Consider the following 6,865-nt stretch of genomic DNA (forward strand, 5'->3'; position numbering starts at 1 on the left):
TCTCCATTAAGCCACCAGGTGATGCTGCATACCAGTTCATAACATCTGCAATTATTGAGGAAAGCCTACTTCATAAACACTCCCAGGACTTACATTAAATGTACTAAAATCAGTATATATTGTCCTCATTTTAGCCAAAGCTATGAACTGCATGCAATGTGAAAAAATTATAGAAATATATAGGTCACCTAATATTTAAACAATTTTAATGTAACGATCAGCATCCCTGTTCTTCTAAATTCTTCCACCTGTTGTTCTTATCTGGACTTATCGATTCAAATAAATCATTCTGGACGTACCCATGTGGAGAGATTCTGTCATGGTTCTGAGCAGGGAGGCCGCGTACGTATCATCACGAGAATTACAATCAAATGAATGGAAGAGGAAAACCTCTCCGTTCAGCAGGAGCCAAGGTTCCAAGCAACATCTTCCATCAGTCCAACATTCCCGTCCCTGTGGGGATTCCTAGACGCGATCCCAGACATCACCAGCTAAGTTCACTTTTACTCCAAGCGTCGACCAGTGATTACCTCACTGCTGGGTCAGGTTTTAGTGAGTCACTCTCCGGCAATCTCTCTCTGTCTGGCAATACACACGGAAAAGGAATGCTGCTTTAGACCGAGGGCTGAAAACAAAAAACACATGCTGGTAGCCGCACAGAGGGAAATGTAGGTCAGTTTTCTGCTGATTATGTTTGTCAGAGATGTTAACGGCAGATGTAGAAATTGACCTCAACAAAATGTCTGCCAAATGTTTCTAATCTTGGTCCAAAACTACATGTTTAACACCAGTTCCTTAATTTGATTCAAGCCATACTTATTTCATTTTTTCAAATAGCATGTACGTCTCCATACAAAAATCCAACATAGTTAAAGGAGGAGTTCAAATTTTGGTGAAGAGTAGAGCTTAAAGAAGTCAAAAAGAAAACACACACTCAAATGACTGAAGACTGGCTAGACAGAGTCAGACAAACCCCAAATACTAAGCAGCTTCCTGCCAGATTTCCCTTTCCGCAGCACCCTGACAGACCGGCACAGAAAGCCCGCCTTGTCTGGGGGAAACAAATCAATGAGTCATACAGGGGACGTATCTGAGTAAGAATGCTAACAGGAGACCCCTAAAACCCACACCAGAGGAGGCAATGATGTGTATATGTCATAGGCACATAACTTCAATGAAGCATTTGATTGGTCCAACATCTGTGTTAGTCATCAGTTGTCCTGATACATGAAAACAAGGATAGGAATACCACGCCGGCTAGACGATGACTTAAAGTGAGGTCATTTATATTCAGCACAGGTTTGTGACTCTCTCTTGTTGTGTCTTAATTTTTATATCTTTGGACCTTAACTCATACTGTCATCTAAGACATTCTGCTAGTCTTAGACATCTCAAAACTATTTAGTTATTCAATAAGTAAAATAACAGTACAAAATAAAAAAGCTATTTATATTTTTTACAAAGATACAAAATGTATTTTTCTAATTACATCTTTTGTCTTAAGTTCTGAGTTTTCTTTGGGGCATTGCTTTGTCAGAAATTAAGAATTTGTGCTTGGCTTAATTTGTAATGTTAAATATAATTTAAAGTAAATATGTCAAAGAATATGATTGCATGTATTAGCTATTTTACCATTTTAATAGCTATTTGAAAGCTTCAGCTAAGCACACAGATATTTTGCCCTGGTCTAATTTTACCAATGTGTTTCTTCTGACTGGAATTACTATCACCGTCTTGGGAACAATCCAGCCAGTGTGCCGACTTGACTCTACTAGAGAACAGCGCTGAAGATTAGGGTGATGGCAGGAAGGTCTTTCAGGCTACTGAGACATCGTCGACAAAGACAAATCATCAAAACACCAAATGAAACCCACAAAAGATGGGTTTTATAAGGGTTTGATTGTAATGCCAACAAATAATTTTATAGTGCTTATTGGGAAAAGTGTAAAATATTTTAATGCAATTATTTGATAATTTTGTATTGTATTATTAAAAACTACTGAAATCATCCTTAAAAATTCTACTCTTCTTATTGTTTTATATTTTTCTTTCTGAGACATGCCTGTCTCATTTCCTAGCAGAAACAAATACCTCGGTTTAATTCAAGTAATTGTATGTACATTTTCCAGGGTAAAAATAAATGGGGAGCTACCTATATATTTATTTTCTCAAAGTTGAGTTAAAAATAATATAGCTTTCTTTTTGATTGACTGATTTGCTATTTTAATTTTGTCCACTAGTGGGCAGACCACTTTCAGTTTATCCCTGAGAAGCGTTCTTGAACACAGAGTGAGGTCCAAAGACTCGGCCTCCAGTGTTATTACCAATTTATTTAAAGATCTTTTCATTTTCAAATAATAAGGTTCACTGTATGGCTATTTTTCAGTTGGCATTTTCTTTTTTAAGTGTGTTGTTTGAATTTTGAAAAAGTACATAATGATTAGTAGCTTACAACAGAGGACCAATAGACCTGGTTTTATTTTCTACGATTCAAAGGAAAAAAGAAACAAAATTATTTCCCTTGGCACAGTTAAAACTGCATAATCTTTAAACATAAATATTTAAAATATTTTTGTGTCACAAGAAAAATTGGTGAACTCTTACTAAGTGATTAGAAGCATATGTCATAATTTTCTTATTGTGAATTTGTATTTTTATAAGTGATCACAAATTTTAAACTAATTTTTTAAACAAATTCCACGACAAAGCTAGAAACAATAAAAGACCAGCACTATGAGTTGATTACAAACAGGAGTTGCACATCCTATTTCAAGCAGGATTTATAAACACAGCTACCAAACAACATAATGTTGTTTAAAGCTGAATCTATAAAAACAGTGTTGCAAACAAGAATTACACATCCCATTTCATGCAGGATTTATAAACATGTCAGCTTGTGACACTGAATGACCAGGCAGTGTTTTAAAGGAAGTAAAAATACTTATTAGTAACAGAAACTGTGCAAAATATCAAAATGATTGAAAATAAAACAAGGCTACATTACAGTTCTTATTTCTCTGCACCCTGAAGAAGTACATGCATACACTTTTATTCTGATTTAATTAGATATTTCTTTTTTAAAAATATGCTGAAATAACATTTCTACAAAACTTTACACACCTTGTTTTGTTTCTTCTAGAAATATTTTTTCATTATTATTTTTGAGTGGTTTCAATTTGGTTTCCACAGTGGCTGCTTCATTGCTTATGTGATCAAAAAAAAAATAGCGTGGATGGCTTGCTTCCATAAGATGGCATATTGTGCCAATTCGATGTCAGAGAGGTGAAGACTGTTCACTTTACATCTAGGTCTAAAAGAGGTGGCAATATGCTGAGTTAAGGGCTTTTGGAAAACAAAGGACAAGGCGTCATTGGGCCTTTGCATGAATATGAAACAGTAGACAGCCAGCATGTTGACTCACACTCCAGAAAACTTCTGTCAAAACCTTTACACACTTGGCATTTTCAAATTGGTGCATCATGTGAGGCATTTGCCTTGCTGTGTGCTGCTTGTTGTGATAACTAATTGCAGGTCTTACGTGAATGATTGATGACGCAGACTTTCAGTGTTCCAGGAATGATTCAGCTCATTTTGAAATCATCTTCAATGATGTAACTTCGGTTTCAGCGATACTTTATGCTTTCTGGACAAAGATTTGCAGCTTTTTATGAGCAGATTTATCCACAAGACCATTCAGATATATCAAAATGCCAAGGAATAAGGAGGATAGCACATGTAAGAAATTGGATGTTGAGAGATGGAAAGAGTGAAAAAAGATTTGAACTCTCTTCACTTTCCTTAATATATTTCTATGTAGCATTACAAGTGCTGACATTTAGCTAAGGAGACGATTCTCTAGCCCTAAATCAGATCGACGAAAGAAAGAATCTTCAAAAGAAATTTAAGAAAAAATGCAAATTATATGTAAAGTGAATTGTGTGTCGTTTGGTTCAGATTACCAGAACACATGGTTTGCGCAGGTGCATGGCATGAATAAGAAAACACAATATTGTGGTATTAGTCCTGTATGAATTCACAGACACACACATACTGTTTGTTTTCTGCAGCACAGGCCAGGTTTGCATTAGCTTCCTCATACCGAGTCTAGACAGGAAGCAGGTCCATGCCAGATTAGGGATTTTCTCCCTCACACCAGTACACACCCAGATCAGGTCCACATATGGGTTACAGTACTGACAGCCATTGTCTCTCAGTGTGTCTGTGACTATTGTGTCCTTGGATGTGCATTGGGAAGATAACATTACAGTATCTCTGAATATATGAAGATTTCTGTTTCATATCGGTTCTCCTTTCTTTCACTGTAACTAAAAAAAAAATGCAGATTTAATGTCAGGAGCTTGTTCTTGGTTTCCATTACTCACTTTATGTCTGATTTGAAGTGTTGAGTCGGAGGCGCAGTGTGAAAAGTTCAACATGTCCTTCCCAGGTACGGCGTCGCACTGCGTCCTGTAGTGCTTAGCTAAATTAAACCGAGCCCCTACTGTTCTCATCTGCTCACCTGTAGCTCCTGCCAGGCCCGGCCATGACCTTTGACCCCACACAGATGGGTCTGCATAATAAGACACGGACACACACGGCTAAGTGCCACCTTGGACACATTTGATGGGGGGCTATAATGGACTTAGAAAGTTTAAATGCTGTATGTTTTAATGCTAATTTCCTGACCTTTGTGACTGGGTGAAGGGGTGTGTGAATGTGTGTGTTTTTCTTTCATCAGACTGTGGATTTAACTGCTGCTTTTAGCCACAAACACACAGGCAGAAGTGTGCTTACTGTACATAATCTCCGACTCCCTGTGCATTGTTGGCCTGAGGCCAGTGACCTCTGTGCTCTCTGTATGGCAGGATGAGCTGAGCTTTTTATTCTAACTGTATGAATATGCATGGCCTCCTGGCTCCATAGACCTTGCAATATAGACGTGGTTCAGAGGGACCTTTTAGAGAAAAACTATTAGTTGAATATTTAATCTACTCAATTTAAGGTAAACTGGAGTTGTTCACTGTTACTTTCTCGGTTAAGCTTGATGATATGCTAAAAACAGAGATGAGTTTATCTGTTTAACACCCAGCAAGATTATTTGCTTTATAGTAGCTTATGAAAGTAATTAAGATTCTTATTAGTTGGAAGGTGACTCTCTGTTGTGACCCAAAGAGGTTTCCAGCCTCTTACAGATTTTCCTTCAGGATTTATCTATTTACATCAATTTACCACGAGCTGTGATCAGATTCTCTGTCCCTACTGAAGACTAGTATCCCCACAGCATGATGCTGCCAACCCCATGTTTAGTGGTATTTTATTACTGACAGAAATGTTTACCACAAGTTATAAGAAAGGTTTAATTTGATCACTCTAAACGATCCATAAGTGGTGATAAAGTTTTGCTTTTGATTTTCAAAGGAAAGGCAGCTGTTTACAATATGCATTAGTTTTTTTACACCATTGAGCTTCTTTCCAAATGCAATTCTTAATGCATTGCTATTTTAATTTGATAGAACGTTACCTTGTATAGTATTAAAAAAAACATTTTCATTTTACAGTATTGTAATTTTCAGATTCAATTGTTCACCTGCTGCTTTATTTGGAAACAGGACAGTTTGCAAAGCCAAACATCTCAATTTCCTTTTTAAATGTTGAGTATTTTGTTCCTTTAGATCAAAGTCTGTGTTCTTCGGTGTATATATGAGGATATTTACACCATGTCTTAGAGAATCTATGACAAACTGCCCACTGCTGCATTAACAGTATAATTCATCCTGTTCTTGGTTCTGTCTGTAAAACGGTCCCCTTCATTTCCCACATGAGCGGTTTTCTTATCATCCAGACCCCCTCTCACCTGCCCCGGGGGCTGAGTTAAAGCCGATAAAACACCCAAATATTCTGTTAAACATGGACGGCCTCTGCCGTGTGGCTGTTCCCTGCAATGCCTCCTGGGTAATTATGGTAATAACTCAGCCGTCAGAGGCGAGGCCAGAAGGACCCGGGATGACGAGGTCAGATTAGAGAGCTCAAAACGAAGAAGAGCGTTGACGCTAGAGATGAGTCTGCGGGGGTCAAGGTGAAGCAAGCTGGGCTGCATGTCCCATAAACACTCGCTGACATATCAGAGACCGCTGGATGTATGTTGGCGCTGCCGCTGATCTGTAGTCCTCAGCTACCAAGACGCTGATGAGGGATGATGACAAGCGTTTGAGTTGCTTGAGTATTTGGTCGGCCTCTTCTGGCAGAGTGGGACGTTGGGTGGGAAGGTCGAAATGCCCCAAAGTTGAAGCAAGTAGGACTACTTAATGTCCTCAGACGATTTACTGGGACAGCAGATGTGGACATAGCTTTGAAGAATTGACTGGATCACCCCCCAGATTGTTGTTTCTTTACCGAGACGCTGTGAAACACTAAGAAAGGCAAAGGACAAAATGTTCCTGTACAACTTGATCCATTAAGGCTCCATGTAGTCCTAGACACTGAGGTTTACACCATTACTTTCAGAAATTAAAATCCACTCCTTTGTATTCTCCGTACTGTCCGTCTGCTTGTGGACTTTGACGCCCGTCTCTTGCATGATGAATAACAGAGACACAAACAGAGCAGCTGCAGCAGGTTTGGGTATTTTGCAGATGATGCGAGTCTCAGGTTTGATTTTTACACGTGGTGTTCTCACAGCAGAGACAGAGAAAGAGAAAGATTTATTTTTGTATTTTTACATAAAAATCCCAGCCTCCTTCTGATCAATTTGAACCTGGATGCCTAGAAAAAACAATAAACATAAACATATTTATATTTCTAAATGTGTGTGTGTGTGTTTTGCAAGGAATTATACAGAGCATACAGTAGCACAGCACCGACCCTC

The sequence above is a fragment of the Xiphophorus maculatus genome, chromosome 15, assembly GCF_002775205.1.
Source record: "Xiphophorus maculatus strain JP 163 A chromosome 15, X_maculatus-5.0-male, whole genome shotgun sequence".
Lineage (NCBI taxonomy): Eukaryota > Metazoa > Chordata > Actinopteri > Cyprinodontiformes > Poeciliidae > Xiphophorus > Xiphophorus maculatus.